Source organism: Vombatus ursinus, unplaced genomic scaffold (genome assembly GCF_900497805.2).
Source record: "Vombatus ursinus unplaced genomic scaffold, bare-nosed wombat genome assembly UNPS02000749.1, whole genome shotgun sequence".
Classification (NCBI taxonomy): domain Eukaryota; kingdom Metazoa; phylum Chordata; class Mammalia; order Diprotodontia; family Vombatidae; genus Vombatus; species Vombatus ursinus.
This window is the reverse complement of record NW_020940527.1, coordinates 3,386,795-3,405,314: the sequence shown is the minus strand read 5'-3', so window position 1 is coordinate 3,405,314 and position 18,520 is coordinate 3,386,795. Positions and strand designations below refer to the sequence as shown.

General features: G+C 36.9%; 1 protein-coding gene across 2 annotated transcripts in view; it reads left to right on the top strand.

Moving 5' to 3' along the window:
* MICU1 (mitochondrial calcium uptake 1) overlaps window positions 1–18,520 on the top strand; it is a 219,089-nt gene that overhangs the window by 136,472 nt on the left and 64,097 nt on the right. The window lies entirely within an intron of this gene.

Here is an 18,520-nt window from a genome sequence, read left to right as displayed (position 1 = left end):
GGGGTTCATTTGAAAATAATGAAGGAACATTATTAAGACATGACTATAAGTGGAGCTGAAAGACTGTCATCTTCATTCTGACCTCTCTCATTTTAACATTTCCCAAGTGTAAAGGGTCCTTCTGCCTTCTGTGACGTACTGAAAATAGGCAGTTCATTTAGTCTGTCTAATACAACGAACCAGGCCTCTCCCACCACAAGGAAAGCACTTCTCTCCAAGTGTTCCCTGCTGTGTGTGACATAATAAATGGTGAGGTGTACAAGGAGAGGTTTTCAACAGAACTAAGGCAGAAATGGTTTTCCAGTAAAATTAAGGTTGATGAGAAAACCATAGTAGCAGATTGTCTCATTGTATTTCTGAACTTTGCTATAACTGTTGATGTTCTATAGAGGATAAGCAGTGAAGCAAAATAGTGTGATTGCTGTCACTTAATTTGAAATAAAAATTTGCTCTGTAGATAAATCACACAGATGATGGAGTTCATTCAAGGGAGTTTTAAAGACCAAGACTTTGGAAATTATCCACTTGGGAATATTTCTAAACTAATTAAGGGCTCAGTTATCCATCAGAAATAATTTAATCTCATATTAGTACATTTATTTGCTCTAGTACTCAGAAAATTTATCTGTGAAGTTGAGTTTTTTTATCTTTGTATACCCCACAGTGAATTAAGCACTCAATAAGTATTTGTTTAATTGAATTGCCTTGACTTTTATTGTATAAGTAGCTAGTTTGATATTGAATACAATTACAGTATGCTTAGTGCACAGTATAAGAAGAAATATACAGAAAGACAGCTCCGACATTTTTGGAGAAGCATGTGTATTCCAGGGATATTTTAGCAAGAGCCAGAAAACGGGGGGCTGGATTTCACCAAGTTATTTTCCCAGAAGGATTGGCAAGTATGGAGATACAGGACAGATTCATTGTTTGCAAGGTTGAGCAACAAGATTTGACAATGTGACAGTGTGTGGGATGATGAGTGTTGATATTACAACACATTTAGGACTATAGCACTTAAAGCTGGAAAGGACCTGAAACCTCATCTGGTCCAACCTTATTTATAGATTAGGAAACTGAGGCCCAGAGAAGCTAAGCAACTTGCCTGAGACACCACACATAGTAAGAAGTAGAATAGCCAAGATTCAAGCCCATAACCTTTTACGTAGTAAATCTACTTTTCATGTAAGTTTCATGAAGTTGTGATTCCCTATTGACAATGGTGCCCAATAAGTGATCATTTATTGGACTGGAGTACTGTCTAGGTTCTTGTCAGATTTGTTTGATTGAATTCTACCCTTTTTTTTAGATTAAGTTATTTTTAGTTTTCAACATTCACTTTTATGAGATTTTGTATTTAAAATTTTTCCCTCTCCTTCCCCTTGATGGCATGCAGTCTGATACAGGCTATACATGTGTAATCATATTAAACATATTTCCATATTAGTCATGTTGGGAAAGAAGAATCAGAACAAAAGGGAAAAAACCACGAGAAAGAAAAAACAAACAACAACAACAAAAAGAAGAAAGTAGTATGCTTCAATCTGCACTCAGACTCCATAGTTCTTTTCTCTTGATGTGGACCACATTTTCCATCTTGCGTCCTTTGGAGTTGTTTTAGATCATTGCATTGCTGAAAAGAGCTCAGTCTATCAAAGTTGGTCATCACACGATGTTTCAGTTACTGTGTACAACGTTCTCCTGGTTCTGCTCACTTCACTCACCATCAGTTCCTATAAGTCTTTCCAGATTTTTTGGAAATCTACCTGCTCACCATTTCTTATGGAACAATAGTATTCCATTACCTTCATATACCACAACTTACTCAGCCATTCCCCAATCGATGGGCATCCCCTCAATTTCCAATTCTTTGACACCACAAAAAGAGTTGCTATAAATATTTTTGTACATGTGGGTGCTTTTCCCTTTCTTATGATCTCTTTGGGATACAGCCCTAGAAGTGGTATTGCTGGATCAAAGGGTATGCACATTCTGATTGCCCTTTGGGCATAGTTCCAGATTGCTCTCCACAATGGTTGGATCATTTCATAACTCCACCAACAATGCATTAGTGTTTCAATTTTCCCACATCTTCTTCAGCATTTATCATTTTCCTGTTTTGTCATGTTAGCCAATCTGATGGGTGTGATGTGGTACCTCAAAGTTGTTTTGATTTGCATTTCTCTAATCAATAGTGATTTAGAGCATTTTATATGACTATAGATAGCTTTAATTTCTTCATCTGAAAACTGCCTGTTCATATTCTTTGATAATTTATCAATTTAAGAATGACTTGTATTCTTATAAATTTGTTATAAATATAAATTCTATATATTTTAGAAATGAGACCATCAGAGACAGTGGCTATAAAAATTGTTTCCCAGCCTTCTGCTTACCTTCTAATCTTAACTGCATTGGCTTTGTTTCTGCAAAACCTTTTTAGGTAATGTAATCAAAATTATCCATTTTGCATTTCATAATGTTCTCTAACTCTTGTTTGATTATAAATTCTTCCCTTCTCCCCACATCTGATGGGTAAAACTTCCTTGCTCTCCTAATTTGCTTATAGTCTCACCCTGAATTCTACCCTTCTTAAAGGAACTAGAAAAATGTGGATTTGATGGACCAATCTCAACATAGACAGTTTTTTTTAAATAAAATTTGAAGTTTTTAAAAATTCAATTCAAGGCTAGAAAAAATCATTGAGTGAAGTTCCTCAGAGGCTTATGCCAGGCGTAATTCAAGTTAGTGTATTTATTTATCTCTTGGAGGCTGGAGTAAGGAAGGCATTGGTCAAAACTGGAAGGTCCTAAAAGGTAAAATTGTGTTTTTATTTCCCAAGTGGGGGTAGAGCAAGAGCAGATAAGAAATTGTAGAAATGAACATTTCAAAAAACATAACGTTCTAGGAACAATTGGAAAACTGTTTATGCCAGAAGGAAGCGACACTTTTCAGGATGTGCATTCTGGGAACTGTGTAGTCATCCCAAAAAAGGGATTGAGGTTTCAGAGCCTAAACTAATAGGATTGGAATCAGGAGTGTAACCATTTTTATAGGGATATGGGAGTCAGGCAACAGTAGCCATTCCCTAATGAATAAGTAGTCAAGAGATGTGAGCATATGGTTCTCAAAAGAAAAATTGCAAATTATTTATAACCAAAAGATTGCTTCAAATCATAATTAATAGAAAAAAATAATTCTGAGGTTTTATCTCATTCCCAACAAGTCGACAAAGATGGTGATAGTCATAATTGGAGGGGCTGGAAAGACAAACACTAATAGACTATCGGGGCAGCTGTGAACCGGTCCAACCATTCAGGAAAGAACTTTGGAATTCTGCTCTTAAAATAACTAGAATGTTCATACCCTTTGATCCAGAGAGCTAGCTAGGTATATACCCGCAAGAAGGTTACCATATACCCGATAGTATTTATAGCTGGACTTCCTGTGGGATCAAAAAACTTCTAACAAAATAGGTACCTATCAGTTGGGGAATGATTAAATAAATCATGGGACGTGAATGTAATGGAATCTTACTGCACTGTAAGAAATGATGAATATTAACAATTCAGAAAACTCAGTAGTTCAGTCAACAGACATTTATACAGCACCTACCATGTGCTACGTACTGAGCATAGGAAGAATTATGAACTGATGTAAAGTGTAGAAAACAGAATGGGAAAACAGTACACATAATGACTACAGCAGGGTAGATGGAAAGAACACACACAAAAATGAAACTTATAATGACCAAGTTTGGCCCTGGAGAAAAGGTGACAAAATTCATATCCCTGCCTTCTCTGCAGAGTCCCTATGGGTGTTGATTCTTGAATATATCACTGCACAATGTTCCTGTATTAATTGGTTTTGGTGAACTGCTTTTTTTCTTCTTTTTTTTATTTTATTACAAGGGATGGCTCTCTAGGGGAATAAGGGAGAAATGACTTCAGAAATAAAAATGATATAAAAGCAAAACATCTAAATAAAAATTTTTTCAAGAAAATAAATATCCTTTAATTTAAAAAAAAAGTGGCTTTGCTACATAGCATGGGTTGGGTTTTTTTTGTTTTTTAAGACAAATTGAATCCAAAAACAACAGAAATGACAGCCATGTTTTCCTGACTTTCATGGGAAAAAAAGTTAAAACAACCAGACATGTTGAGTTAGCAGAAAAAACAAAAGGGAGACATAACCTTCTGCAAGTCTATAATTGCATGCTATAAAGAAGAACTGAGCCAATCATCCCCATCAATAAGTAAGAATTGAGTGAGAAATAAGAGGTTTAATCTGCAATGGGAACAATTTAAGGAAAACTTTTTTAAGTTATTAAAGCATCTAGGTTAATAAAGTACCAAATTCTAGAGTCTCTTATGCTAGCAATATTCAAGGTGAAATCTTTGCACCCCTCTCTATGGGGTTTCTAAATAGAATTAAGTTGGCGTTGTTCTGATACAAAAGAACTCGAGGTATTGGGCCTATTTTCCCTTCTAGTCTGAATGCTGATGGAAGGGCAGAGATACCAAAAAAAAAAAAGTCATTTAATCATATATGTGTTGACAGTTATCATTGGCATCAAAAGACTCCTGGCAAGCAGATTTCTTTTACCCTAATTTTCCAAGGTCTTCTCGGGGAAAGTGAAACTGTGGAAAGTGACTCAATTGTGTAAACACATGAGAATTAACTCTTGCTTTAACATAAAGCCAAAGATTCAGAAGGAATTATTAACACAAGTTTTTTGGAATTTGGCTGCTGTGAGACATGCTGAGCAGTAATGCTGGTGCCGTCTTCTTTCTTCTCACGTTTTCAGTTTTCCAGAAAAGCTTTAATGGGCTGATTTAACAGAGGTCTCTCCTAAGCACCAGTACCATGGTATTTACATCTTTACTAAGCAGCTACATGGAAGTCTAAGAGATCTAAAAATACCCACAGACTGGGAAGTTGATCAATAATACATCTGGTTAAATTAATAAAATATTTTAGATTTGTCTTTCCTATAAAGTGCTGAAAGCATCAGTAAGCATTCATTTTATTTTCTCAAATCTTTGATGAAAGTCATTGAGTGTCATACTCTCCTTTTCAAAGGACGAGAATGATCTGTGTAACTAAAATACTAAAATGAGTTGTCCTCAATCCTAATCTTCTCTAATAGGTCCACCTACCTTCCAGATAATGTAATAATTCCACTTCAACAACTAACAATTCAACAAACCAATTTTCCAGTGTCAACTTCATGTAGTACACCACAGTGCCCAAGCACTGAGAATTCAGAGGCAGAACTAACGTAGGCAAACTTGCTTTCTTGCTGTTCCTCATGCGGGACACTCCATCTCCCATTGCTCCATCTTGGTGCAGGCTATCTCCCGTGCCTGGAATGCATTCTTTCCTTGTCTTGCCCTGCTTCCTTCAAAACTCTACTGAAGCACTGCTTTTTATGTGAAGCCTTTCCTGATTCCCACTAGTGCTAGTGCCTTCTATGTTTCCCTAAATTCCATTGTTGGTATTTATCTTGTATTTGTTTTGTAGAAGTATGTTATTGCAATCCTCATAGAAACTAATTTTCTAGTTGTGCTTCCTTCATCCTTCATCAGTTCACAGGTTTTCCCAAGTTTCTCTGAGTTCTCCATATTTGTCATTCCTTACAGTATAGTAATATTCCATTACATTCATATGCCACAATTTGTTTAGCCATCCAACCTAACTTGCATAGTGGATAGAACACTGGACTCATAATCAGAAACACCTGAGTTTTAATCCTGGCTCAGACATTGCAGAGTTGTGTGACCCTCTGCAAATCACTTAATTTTTCTTGATTTCAGGGATAATAGTAGTACCTGTTTCACAGGTACTCTTTGTTGTGAGAATTGATTGTTGTGAGAATCAACCAAGATAATGTATGTAAAGAGCTTTGCAAATCTTCAAAGCGTTATATAAATGTTAGCTATTACTATTTCCTTTAATTTCTTTGCTACCACAGAAAGTATTGCTATAAATATTTTTGTATATATATGAGCATTCCCCCTGTCATTGATATCTTGGAGTATGTACCTATTAGTGTTATCACTGGGTCAGAGAATATGGACAATTTAATGATTTTTTAGTATAATTACAAATTATTTTCTAGAGCAGTTGAACCAATTTGTAGTTTCACCAATAGTGTGATAGGGTATCTACATTTTCATAACCTCTCTAACATTTACTATTCATCTTTTGTCGTCTTTGTCAATCTGAGGGAAAGTAACACCCTAAGCATTGTTTTAATTTGCATTTCTTATTAGAGATTTCGTATGGCTGTTGATAGTTTACGGTTCTTCTTTTGATACCTACGTGTTCATATCCTTCAACCACATATTCACTGAGAAGTGGCTCTTGTTGCATATATATTTGTATCAATTCTATATATATCTTGGATATCAGTCAGTCAACAAGTTCTTATGAAGCACTTAACTATACACAAGGCACTGGGCTAAGCAATATCAAATCTTAATCAGAAATATTAGCTACAAAGATTTTTTCCCAGTTAATGGTTATTTAATTCTAACCACATTAATTTTGTTGGTGCAAGTGCTTTTCAGTTTTATGTAATTATACTCTACGTTTTGCCTTCTAAGATCACCTCTATCCTTGGTTTATTTAAGAATTCTCACCTTAGCCACAGTTGTACAAGATACCTCCTTTTATTTTTTTCTCTCTCTCTCTTTTTTAATCATATGACCTTTTGGGATGTATTGTAGTACATAGCTTAAGATGTTGGTCTAAACCTACTCCCTGTCCAACTGCTTTCAATGATTCCTAGTAATCAAATAGAAAATCTTACACCAGTGGTTGAGGGAGATTACTTATTAGGCTACTGTGTTTGATTATTTCTGGATCTTGCTTACCTAGTCTGTTCCATTGATCAATCTTTGAATTTTTTTTAAACCAGTACTAAATAGTTTTTATGGTTACTACCTTGTAAAATAATGTTAACATCTCGTATTGTGAGGCCCCCTTAATTTCTTTTCTTTTTCTCTCATTATCTCCTTTGAGATTCCTGGCCTTTTGTTCTTCCAAATGAACTTTGCTATTTTGTCTAAGTCTTTAAAGTAACCCCCTTGGTGGTTTAATTGGTACAGAACTAATTCCACAAAATTAGGTACTAGCATCATTTTAAGTATATTGGCATGGCCCAATCGTAAACTATAACTTTATAAAATTATCCGTTTTCCTTTATTTCTATAAAAGGCATCCTATATAAAATCCTGAGCACATCTCAGTACTTTGACTCTTAGTTATTTTATACATTATGTGGTTATTTTGAATGACATTCCTTTTCTGTCTCCTCCTTTTGAGTTTTATTACTAAGGTACAGAAAGGCTGATAATTTGTGTAGGTTTATTTTATCTTCTGCTACTTTACTGAAGTTATTGATATTCTGGTTAAGTTTCAATAAATTCTCATTTCATTTGCAAATAGAGATGAATTCACCTTGTTTTTAACCTATTCTTTTTCATCTGATTTCTTCTCATCACATTATTATAGGTAGCATTTCTGGAGCTATAGCAAATAATAACAGTGAGAGTTAGTGCTCCTCCATGACAAATTATGCTAACTCTAAGTTTTGGGTGGAGGACTGTGAACTTCCTGAGAGCAGACACTGTTTTTGTATGCCCAACCTTTAGTATAGTTCCTGGCATATAATAGGAATATAATAAATGCTTATTGATTGAATGAGGTAGAATTTATCATATTAAAGAAGGGGTCTGTTTATTCCTGTGCTTTTTGTTGTTTTTAACATAAATTATGTTTTGTCAGACATTTTTGATATTTAGATGTAATCATGACTTTTTATGAAAAAATTAACCAAAATATTGACAATTTTAGTAAAGTAACAAGATATAAACTAAACCCACACAAATTACCAGTCTTTCTACATATTACTAATAAAACTTAAAAGGGGGAAATAGAAAAAGAAATTCTATTCAGAATAGCTACAGAATGCATAAAATATCTGAGTCAAAGTACTAAGATATGTGGTGTATTCTGTTTGTAGCTTTCCCAATTTTGAACTATCCCAACATTTCTGATATATAAATTCAACCTCGTCATAGGAAATAATCTTTTGAATATATTTTGCTTGTAGCCTCTTTGCTAATATTTTACTCAGTATTTTTGCATCAGTATCATATTGGTTTGTCCTTTTTTCTTTTTTTGCCTTTTCTAATCTATTATCTGTTTTTAACTATAATCTATTATTATCTGATCTATTTGAAGATGCAAATGTATCAGGACCTACACCAGCCCTGAAGCAACTTTCTGGGAAGGGAAACAGAGTAGGGTAGCTTAGTGTACTAAAAAACTACTAGACTTGAAAGTATAGTAATTTCTTAATTTTATATGTAGCACATTACAGTCTGGTTCACTCTCTCAAAGCAAGGTGGGCTACATCTGTTCTTTCGGTGTTCCAGAGTTTTTCTCTCCTGCCATCTCTTGAGTCTCCATTGACTGTGTCTGCCCCCACTCTCTGTCCCACCATTTTTAGGGTGCCAGTGACTGGCACTCCAGTTCGATTTAACCACTTCACATCAGTTAGCTTTTTACAAAGGGCATTTGCTTCAGAGATATAACCAGAGCAAACATACACTATTTCTCCCAATAGCTACAGAGCTTATTCTCTCACCTGTACCAACTGGGGCATAGACTCAGCTTAGCTCAGTTCCTACTTAGCATTGGTCTGCCAGGTTCACCTCCAAAGGCAGCATCTCTGCCAGATAAATCCTCTCACTTTCCAGTGGGTGGGGAACCCGAAGATCAGATTACTCCTTGTTCTCCTGGGTACAAATGCTGTGCTGTCTGAGAAACCCAGCCTGTAGTCAGACTCCTGGATTCCTGTGACTAACTCTCCCAACCTTTCAAAACTCCCAAGGTCATCTGAGACACTGCCCCCCCCTTCACTGTACTCTAGGAGTGAAGGAGTCACTGAGAACCCTCAGAGGTGAACAAGGCCATGAGACCCAAGCAGAAGCTCACAGGCCTTTTTGAATGCCTTCCCAGCCAGTCACAATGTCTCATCTTCAACACATGGCTAGCCACCTGGAACCAGTTACAGAATGTCTGTGTATGCTCCACAGTCTGCCTCTCCATACACATCTCCTGGAAGCAGCTCTCTAGCATCTTCCACATAGAGAAACACCATCTTCTCCCTAGCATCTTCCACATGGATGTGCTAAACGAGGCACTCTGAACATGTGCCAGATCCCCATTACACATATAAAAATTGCAAAGCTCTTTCCACACAAGTCTGAAGTAGATAAAATAAGAAAACCTGGATTTATAAAAGGAAAGTCTTATAGGCTACTGGGCTTGATTTCAATTCCTGGAAACATTCCGAAAGGTATTATTAAAGGGTGAATTTTTTATTTTCTTGTGTAATAGTAGAAAGTTTTCTGTTTCTTCCATTTTAGTTTTCAATTAATAAGCATTTATTTTTTCCCCTCCCACCAAAAGAAAAAAGAAAACCTTTATAAAAAAATATGCAGTCAAGCAAAGCTAACTCCCACATTGGCCATGTCCAAAAAATGTATGTATCATTCTGCATCTTGAATCCATCCCCTCTCTCTCTCAGGAAATGGATACCACAGTTGACCGTCAGTCTATGGACTATTTCAAAAGTATTTCATGACATTCCTCACAAAACATAAGCTAAACGAATGCCTTCTCTGAGCTACCTGAATTTATTTCCCCTCCCAATTAGATATCCTTTCCCCCAGGTAGTGTGTTGTAATAGCAAGAACGCTAGATCATGAGACCTAGATGATACTTTGTCACTGACTGGTTGTGTGACTTTGTACATGTTACTTTAACTCTCTGTGCCTCATTTTCCTCCTTTATAAAATGAAAGTGCTGGTTTAAATTATGTTGATAGAAGGTCTTTTCCAGGTCTAACATACTGTGATTCTAAGAGAAGCTATATATTCCTTGTTCCATCTCACGCTCTCTCTCCTTATCAGCTGCTTCATAAATAGGATGTTGGCCTCCCTGCTAGCATCATGACAGACCAGAGTATTTTTATAAAGCCAGGAGGATTTTTAGGCTGAGCTGACCTGGTAGAGTGTGGTCCTTGAGTCCTTTACAGCATGTCTTTCTTTGCCATGGGTTATGGGGGAAATTCCCTCGTAATACTCTTTGGAATATTTCAGTAGCCAAATTTCCAATAATGGATTACATGGAAGCCACTGTATGCAAAAGTTGACTGTAGAATAAGTGTGTCAGAATAAGAGTCGTGTGTGTGTGTGTGTGTGTGTGTGTGTGTGTGTGTTCATATTTTCCTTCCCTATATTTCCGTTTCCTGTCATTTCACACTTTTTGGCAGCATATACCATTAAAAATCTGTGGAATTTTGGAAAATCTCTACAACACTCTATTCGTAATGAAGATTGTGCTAGTTAACCAATGAGTAAGATAACCAATTTTCATTTCTGTCTGGTTTTGCTTTGCCATAATTTGGCCTGATTACAAATTCTCCATTAGGTCTCATCTCTTTCTTGGAGAAAACAAGAGTTTATATTTTAATAGCATTTGTATAGAGCCAACTCTGTTGCTTTAGTGAAGTCTAGACAGATTCTTGGAACAGTAGCCAGCTGACTCTGCAGTAATTTACAGCTTAAAAAAATGCATTATAGCCTGTTGAACCAGGCTTTGAGCAAATGCCACTTTAGGTCATATATCATTGATCAGGTGATTATTCTGTGAATTCACTTAATAGCAGAGAAATGATTATTTGTCAAATCATCTCCATTTTTCATGATTTCCATTGTTATAAATGCCTTCTCTCACTGCCTTACACAGATCTTTCTAGTTCCTCTCATACCTTTCCCTACAACATTAGCATTAGTGATTTTTCTTATTAAAAGGTGCTTTAGATCAAGAGAAATATGTTCTATACAATTTCTACTTACAGAAAAGTCCTTTCAAAATAAAGTACCTTTTAAAAAATCCTCTTGGGATTCCTTTTCTTTCCTAGTCACTCCTTGTGATTTTATGGTAAATAACTCCACTTACCATAGAGCAAAGTAGTTTAGCAAACAGTGGCAGCCCTGAAAAGGAACCTCACATTCACAAGATCCACTCTAATACACTCAGTGGATGGTGTTGCCAACTGTTTGAATTTATGAAAAGTGGCCGTTTATAGTTCTAGTAAAGAATCTCAGAATTAACTGGAAAGGACTTTAGAGGCCATCTATTCCAAACCACATCTGAACAGAAATCTCCTCCGTAGTTGTGTTGGGTACACACGAGATGGCCCATTGGGGCCCAATGGGTCCTCAATAGTTCTGGCCTTCCTACAGTTCTGCATAGCAGAGCGTTACATCAGTATTTAAAGATTAGTGAGTTAACAAGTACTACCCTGCAGCTAGGTGATGTAGTGGGTAGAGTGATGGACCTGAAGTCAGGAAGACCTGAGTTCAGATTCCACATCAGACAATTGTCTTACTAGCTCTGAAATCTAGGCAAGTCACTTAAGTTGTTTGTCTCAGTTTCCTTATGTGTAAAATAGGGATGATAATCAGACTTACCTCCCAAGGTTGTTGTAAAAATCAAGTGAGATAATGTTTGTAAAGCATTCTGCTAACCTTAAAGTTCTATATAAATATTAGCTCTTGCTATTATAATTAACCCTCACTGTTTTGAACTGTGCACCTAGTTGATTGGCTCAGTTGAGGTTTTCTTTTTTTTTGCTTTGTTTATGACATAACACCACACGTTTTTAGCTGTCCAATCAATATAGGAGCTATTTTCTACATTAAATTTCACACCAGCTAAATTTTTATATTCCTATCCCAGTTCACATCTCTGGTTTTTTTCCAAACTTCTTTGTCTCTAAAACAATCCCTCCCTTGCAGCTTTGAAATTATGAGCAGTGTCCTTGGGAATTTCTCTCTTCTTGGCAGTTTTATGTTGTGTGCTATATTTTATTGCTATGATTATTGGCAAGAGTATAGAACATATTATACAGATGTCTCTTTACAGACAAGACAGAGCAGTGTATATGTTTGACTTCCTTACCCATTTTCTGTCTGCTTAATTTAGGGGGGGAAAGTCTTGAGATTTGGTTTCTGTAATGTAAGCACCTTATGATTGTCTGCAGTGGTAGCTTGTAGTCATTTTCAGAAAGTCCTTATGTGACACAAGATTATTGTAGGTTTTTTTTTTTAGACCTAATGAATAATTTTGAATTTTCACTCTAGATTTTAGGAATTCCATTTCCATGTTGGGTAGAAGCAGCTACAGTTTGGAGAGACTTATCACTTGGTGACAGCTTACTAGGTAGCTGAAAGATTGTGTTTCCTTGTTCAGGTAGTTTTTGTGCTACTGAATAAAACTCAACTACATTTCCTTTCCACTTTACTACTCTCCAGTTATCATAATATTGAACAAGCTCCTCTCTCTTTTCCACCAGCTAAAGAGACAACAATTGGCTTCACTGTCCATCAAGAAGGAGCGCACTGATTAGTTGTATATTTTCTCTTAATTTAAACTGTACCAGACTTTTCAGGAAGTTCATTAAGCATGTATTACTCAAGTTGAATTTTGCCATAGGTTTTAGATTTAGATAATATTTGGGAAGAAAACTCTTCTAAAATAATGCAGCAGGGGCAGTTCAGTGGACAGTGGATAGAGCACCAGCCCTGGAGTCAGGAGGACTCGAGTTCAAATCTGGCTTCAGACACTTGACAGTAGCTGTGTGACCCTGGGCAAGTTACTTAACCCCATTGCCTAGCCGAAATAATGATAATAATAATAATAATAATAATAATAATAAGATAATGCAGCAAATTTGCCAACAAACCTTACAGAAATTTAGGCAATCGCACTGGTTGGTTGACTGACCTTTTCCTACTCTAGTTTCAAAGAGTAAATTTTTTTTCCTTTAGTTTGTCATGAAATTAAATTAAAATTTTAATTAAACTTCAGAATCTAATCTCACCATAGCGGATTGGTAAGTATATTATATGGATATTCCTATTCCTAATCTGCCATTTGAACTGACTTTGCAGTTCACTTTTGAAAAAATTACAGCATAGAATGGGATTTTGATGGTGTGAGAACAGTGCCTTTGATTTTCATGATTCACCTGTGTAGACCCATAGAATCTTTGAGTTACAAGAGACCATAGTTCAACCCTTCCCTGAAACAAGGATCCCATCAACAAGACCCTAAAGAACCTATTTCACTGCCCATTTTGGTCTGGCATTTGGTAAATTGAATGTCTAGTAGCAAAATATTTGATGCAGTTTTGACCACAGACTTTCATGTGACAGTTTTCTGTGATATTAAAAAGCCACAGAGCATTGGTAGCCATATTTTTGTGCATTGGCTGTACCCAAATAATTTGCAGTTTATTCCTCCTCTTCATCCACCACCACCATCTATGAGACAACTAGCAGCCTGCTCAGAGCAGTGTATCTAGTAAGCATCTCATAAGTATGTGTTACAGAAAGCAGGTGGCCAGGGATCTGAAGGGAGAATTTCCAAGTGGAAGTGGGAATGGAAGCAGCAGCAGTTTATTAAGGGGTGACTATGTCCAGTGCAGGGGCAAACTGGACAACATATTTTTTCTCTTCTTTCTTAAAATATGCTCAGCATTGTCACTGTGTCTGTCCCCTTCTCCATTAAATTCCCATTAAAACTTCCAATCACTACTGACTCTTAAAAGCAATGGAAATAAGGAGGACTGCTTCACTGATTGCCCCTGAGACCATTACCATCTTGTGTTTCAGGCCCCTTTTTTAAATTAGTATGTGGAGGAAAGACAACAGCAAGATGATGAAGCAGCTATTTGTACGGTCAACGTTGTGGAGTAGGCAGAAGGCACTCTTCAAAGATGTGCTGAGAGTTTGACATGACCTATATGAAGGCTGCCAGTACATAGCATGAAGCAATCTAGAATAGGCTAACTTTGTTTGGTCAGAAGCTTAGGGCCAACACGGAGAATGATGAGCAACCCACAGCTTTTGCCATCCACAGCTGCAATCATATATCAAAGAATTCTGCATATGCCAGAAAAAGGATTGACAAGCTCTGGCTTATTTAACCAAACTATTCACACAGTCTCAATCAATCAATAGCATTCTTTACAAATATGGAGAACAGCTTTTATACATACATTCAATCCCTCACCTTTGCCCTCCCAGCCCTAGCAACAGTAGGCAAAAAAAACTAATAATGATGGCTATAAAAAAGCAGGTACTAACTATTTGGACTTTGCAAAAGACTGTCTGAACAGACATGATGACTTCTGGTTTGTTCAGACAAATCCTAGCAGATGGGGCAGATGGCAACCTTAGACGGTTCTAGATTTTTCTAGTCTTAACGGCCACATTGATCGATCCAGCTGCCTGATTTGAATGAAATAGTTCTGTTTAGATAGGTACCAAAAAAGTGAAAAGTCACTAGGTAAGGTTAATTCTTTTCATCCTGATTGTTTTAGGAACTTTATAAAGCCCTTTGAATGAAGATACCTAATGATGAACCTCCCTTCATGCTTTTCATTCCTTACCTTAAGGGACTGGCTAGACAGTATTATAAGCGGAGCTCATTGTTCCCAGGAAAGCAGAAGGTTGTTAGGGCCACAAGGAACCTTAGCAGTTTTCTAGTCCAGGTCGAGCTCATCCTTTTCCTAACCATTTCTTGTCATTGTTATTACAAAAGCAGTTGGTGACTAAATAGCCTTTTCCTGCTCATTACCAGCTCCCCATTAGGACCACTTCTTCCCCTGAAGGCTATTTTCTTTGTAAGTAACCAGAAAAAGAGTAATGTAATTGCCATCTCGTACCCAGATTACTTTGCTTTTCGTCTACCCTTGTTCTAATATTTCATTTATTTCTGCTGTCCCACTATGTACATGGAAACTTTTTTCAGCATCATATCTTTGGGGGAGTGGGGGGAATACAGTTTTCTGGATCCCAGCCCAACTCAAATTAACCCTTTCCTTTCTGATTTTAGTCTTCAGGCCTGTTGGTCTTCTGCAGCTCTGGATTTCAATTTCTATAATCTCAACTTCCCTTTCTAACAGTTTTGTTTAGGGTGACTTCTTTCTACAGTGACCAGTATCCTTCCTGAGTGTTCCTTGAGAGCCACCTTTAAGCTGCTGAGTGGCTTAATGATTTTAAGGGATTTATTGAAAAGCATTCCTTTCATTTTCTAAGCACTTCATCATCCTTGAGAATAGAGTGCTATAGAAACCTATAATGTTTTCTGTTCTATATGTGTTTCAGTTTTATAGATCATATTTGTTGCTTTAAGAATACCATAGCCCTTTTGGGAAAACAGGTACTTTAATGCACTATTGGCGGAGCTATGGACTGGCCCAACCATTTCAGAAAGCATTTTGGAACCATGCCCCAAAACTATTAAACTGCATGCCCTTTGACTCAGAGATACTGCTACTAGATCTGTCTCCTGGAGAGATCAAAGAAAGAGGAAAAGGACCCATGTGTACAAAAATATTTATAGCAGCTCCTTTTATGGTAGCAAGGAATTTGAAACTGAGGAGATGCCCATCAGCTGAGGAATGGCTGAACAAATTACAGTATATAGATGTGATAGAATACTATCATGCTGTAAAAAATGATGGAGGGAACAGTCTCAGAAAAACCTGGGAAGACTTGTATGAATTGATGCAAAGTGAAATGAGCAGAACTAGGAGAACGAGTTATATATTAACAATATTATAAAAATAATCAATTCTCAAAGACTTAGTGACTCTGATCAACACAAAGACCAACCGCAATTCCAAAGGACTCGTGATGAAACATGGTATATACCTCCATATGGAAAAGTGATGGACTCAGAATAGAGATCAAAGCTTCTTTTCTTTCTCCTTTTTTGGGGTGTGGGGAGTGGGGATTTAGCTAATGCAGGGATTTGTTTTGCATGACTGTACATATTTGTAATGGGTTATGTTTTTCTTGCTTCTCAGTGAGTGGGGATGGGAGGAGAAGAGAATTTGGAACCAAAAATGAAATGAAATTGTATAAAAAAAAAAGAATACCATCACTTTTCCAACTAAGAGCCCATGGAGCCCAGCACCTTCAGTTGACGCACAGGGAAACTGAGGTTCAGAGAAGCAAAGTCACTTGTGTCTGGATTGGAAGCAGACCCAGAAGTTGATGGAGTCCAACATTCTCAGCTAATATACGGACTATATGGCTCAGAAAGCCATATATTTCAGAAAGCCTATATTTCCTCAGAAAGGAAATGTCACTGAAGATCCAAGAGTTTCAAGAATGAATAAAGACTCAAAGTCTGTATTGTCTAACACCCTCACTTGACCCACATACACAGGAATACTAAAGATCAGAAACAAAATGTCTCTGAGTTTTCTAGACTGTCTATACTGGAGGTAACCTCAGCAAGTATGCCATAGCCTCCAGGACAGGGCATTGTGAGCAGAAGAGGATGAGAAGGTTAGGCCAAACTAGACTAGACCAGATGAAGTGGAAATGTAGGCCCTGAAAAGAGAAAAAAAAAGAATGAAACTTTGAGAACTTTTTTTTTTAATGGGGCATAATTTATGTCCCAACCTGGAAATGGATGCCTTCATCCAGTTGATCAGTGCCTTTATTAAGAACCTGCTATGTGTCTCAGCACTATCCTGGGCTCTCGGGGTACAAATACCAAAGAATTAAATAGCACGTGGTCAAGAAGCTTGCTTTCTAGGGAAAGAACAAATTGATATGTGACTACCTATCTTATATTTTGTATGCTGTGGGTGAAGAAACAGACCATAACTAGTCATTTACGTCCTCATTTTTATGCGATCACAATATTTAGACCTAGAAGACACATAAGAGATCAACTTATCCAACTTCTTTTTATAGAGGAAGAAACTCAGGCCCAGGAGGTAGAGTGACCTTTTTCAATCTCATATACAGAGTAATAGCCAAGTCAGGATTTAAATTACATCTTCTGACTCTGAGGTCAGGGTTGTTTTCACTTTACCAAAATGCTGCCCCCACTTTATGTCCTTCCACACTAGGTAAGTGCATTGGCTTAAGTCCCACTTTGTATAATTGTGTGTCCCTGTCCTAAACGCTCATGCTTTGAGGAGGAGCAAAGGCAATTATAATGATAGATTCCTTGAACAAAGCCTCTTTCCTGTTTGGATCATGATTGATTTTTCAGGCCTTTCAACTCCTGAGAGTGTTCCTACAACTGAAAATCCAAGGCAGCAACCCAATAAGTAGTCCAGCTTATTGATGCTCTCTCTCCTTGTATATAAATTGACTACTGACATTTTCCTTCTAATTACCTTAGCCTTGTTTTGTTATTTCATATGCAGGCCCATTAGTGATAAATAGGTTTTCATGATTCTCAAGCTGGCTTCAGGTCCTTAGCTTGTTAAATTATTCACCTGTAGAAGCTATTCATTTATATCGTTTTATTGCTTCTATACCCCAAATTGCTCATTTATATACTCATGTATGCCTTGTGTTTACCTGAGGAATATCATAGTGCCAAACATAGTAAGCCCTTATTAAATGTTTAGTGACTTGAAGGGAATTAGTAATCCAACAGAAATAGCTCTTTCCATAATTCTGATTTCTCTTCATTACACTGTCCCAGCCTTTTCTTCTCTGATTCCTTTGTTAGAGACACTAAGATTATCTCTTTTCAAATGAAGCCGAAATCAACAAAGGCAAATCTGACTCACAACTTAAATTTACTTTACCAAAGCAATTGAGATTACTGACCGTATGTGTGTGGGATGAGGGGTTATGGAGAAGTAGGAGGCAGTTGCCTGGTGCAGTGCATTTCCCTAAAGGCTACCCAACTAGGACAGTAGTGATTAGAATTTAAAATAAGAAAATATCCAGTTGATTAAAGGTTCAAAATAATTTCAAATTTAGGCTTCTAGTTTGCATGGTCTCTTTTCATTTTGTCTTTGAATCCCTAGCACCTACCATAGTGCCTTTCCTACCCACAATGGGTGCTTAACAAATACTTCTTAGATTGATCTCTGGGTTTTGGATAGATTTTCTCCTTGTTCGTTTACTAGGCTGAAGTTGACAGTAATGATATGAAAATAGCTTTCTTGGTTTGGATTTTATGAAAATGGACGATATGGGGAAGTGTTCTCATATTCCGTGACAGATGATTGGTGAAGAGGAAGATTTTCCCAATGAGTTTTTGGGAATTGATAAAATGTTGTTTGAATTAATAAATGTATCTGCCATTCATTTCCCAATGCATCATTTTAGTCATCATTTCTAGCTGTAAGTACAGGTTATTTAGGACATTGGCTAAGCTCAACCCATCTACCAGTCTTCCTCTGTACTTCCTGGTTTATTTTTATTTTTTAAGTTTTCTTGATTTAATAATTTAGTCATGTCGCAGAGATACTTGGTGTATAACTGATATGAGGAGGCTAACTCCCATGGAATAATGATAGATACGTAGGAAGTAACCAAAGAAAATTGTAGGTCTCTTTGGGGGTGTGTGTGTGTGTGTGTGTGTGTGTGTGTGTGTGTGTGTGTGTGTG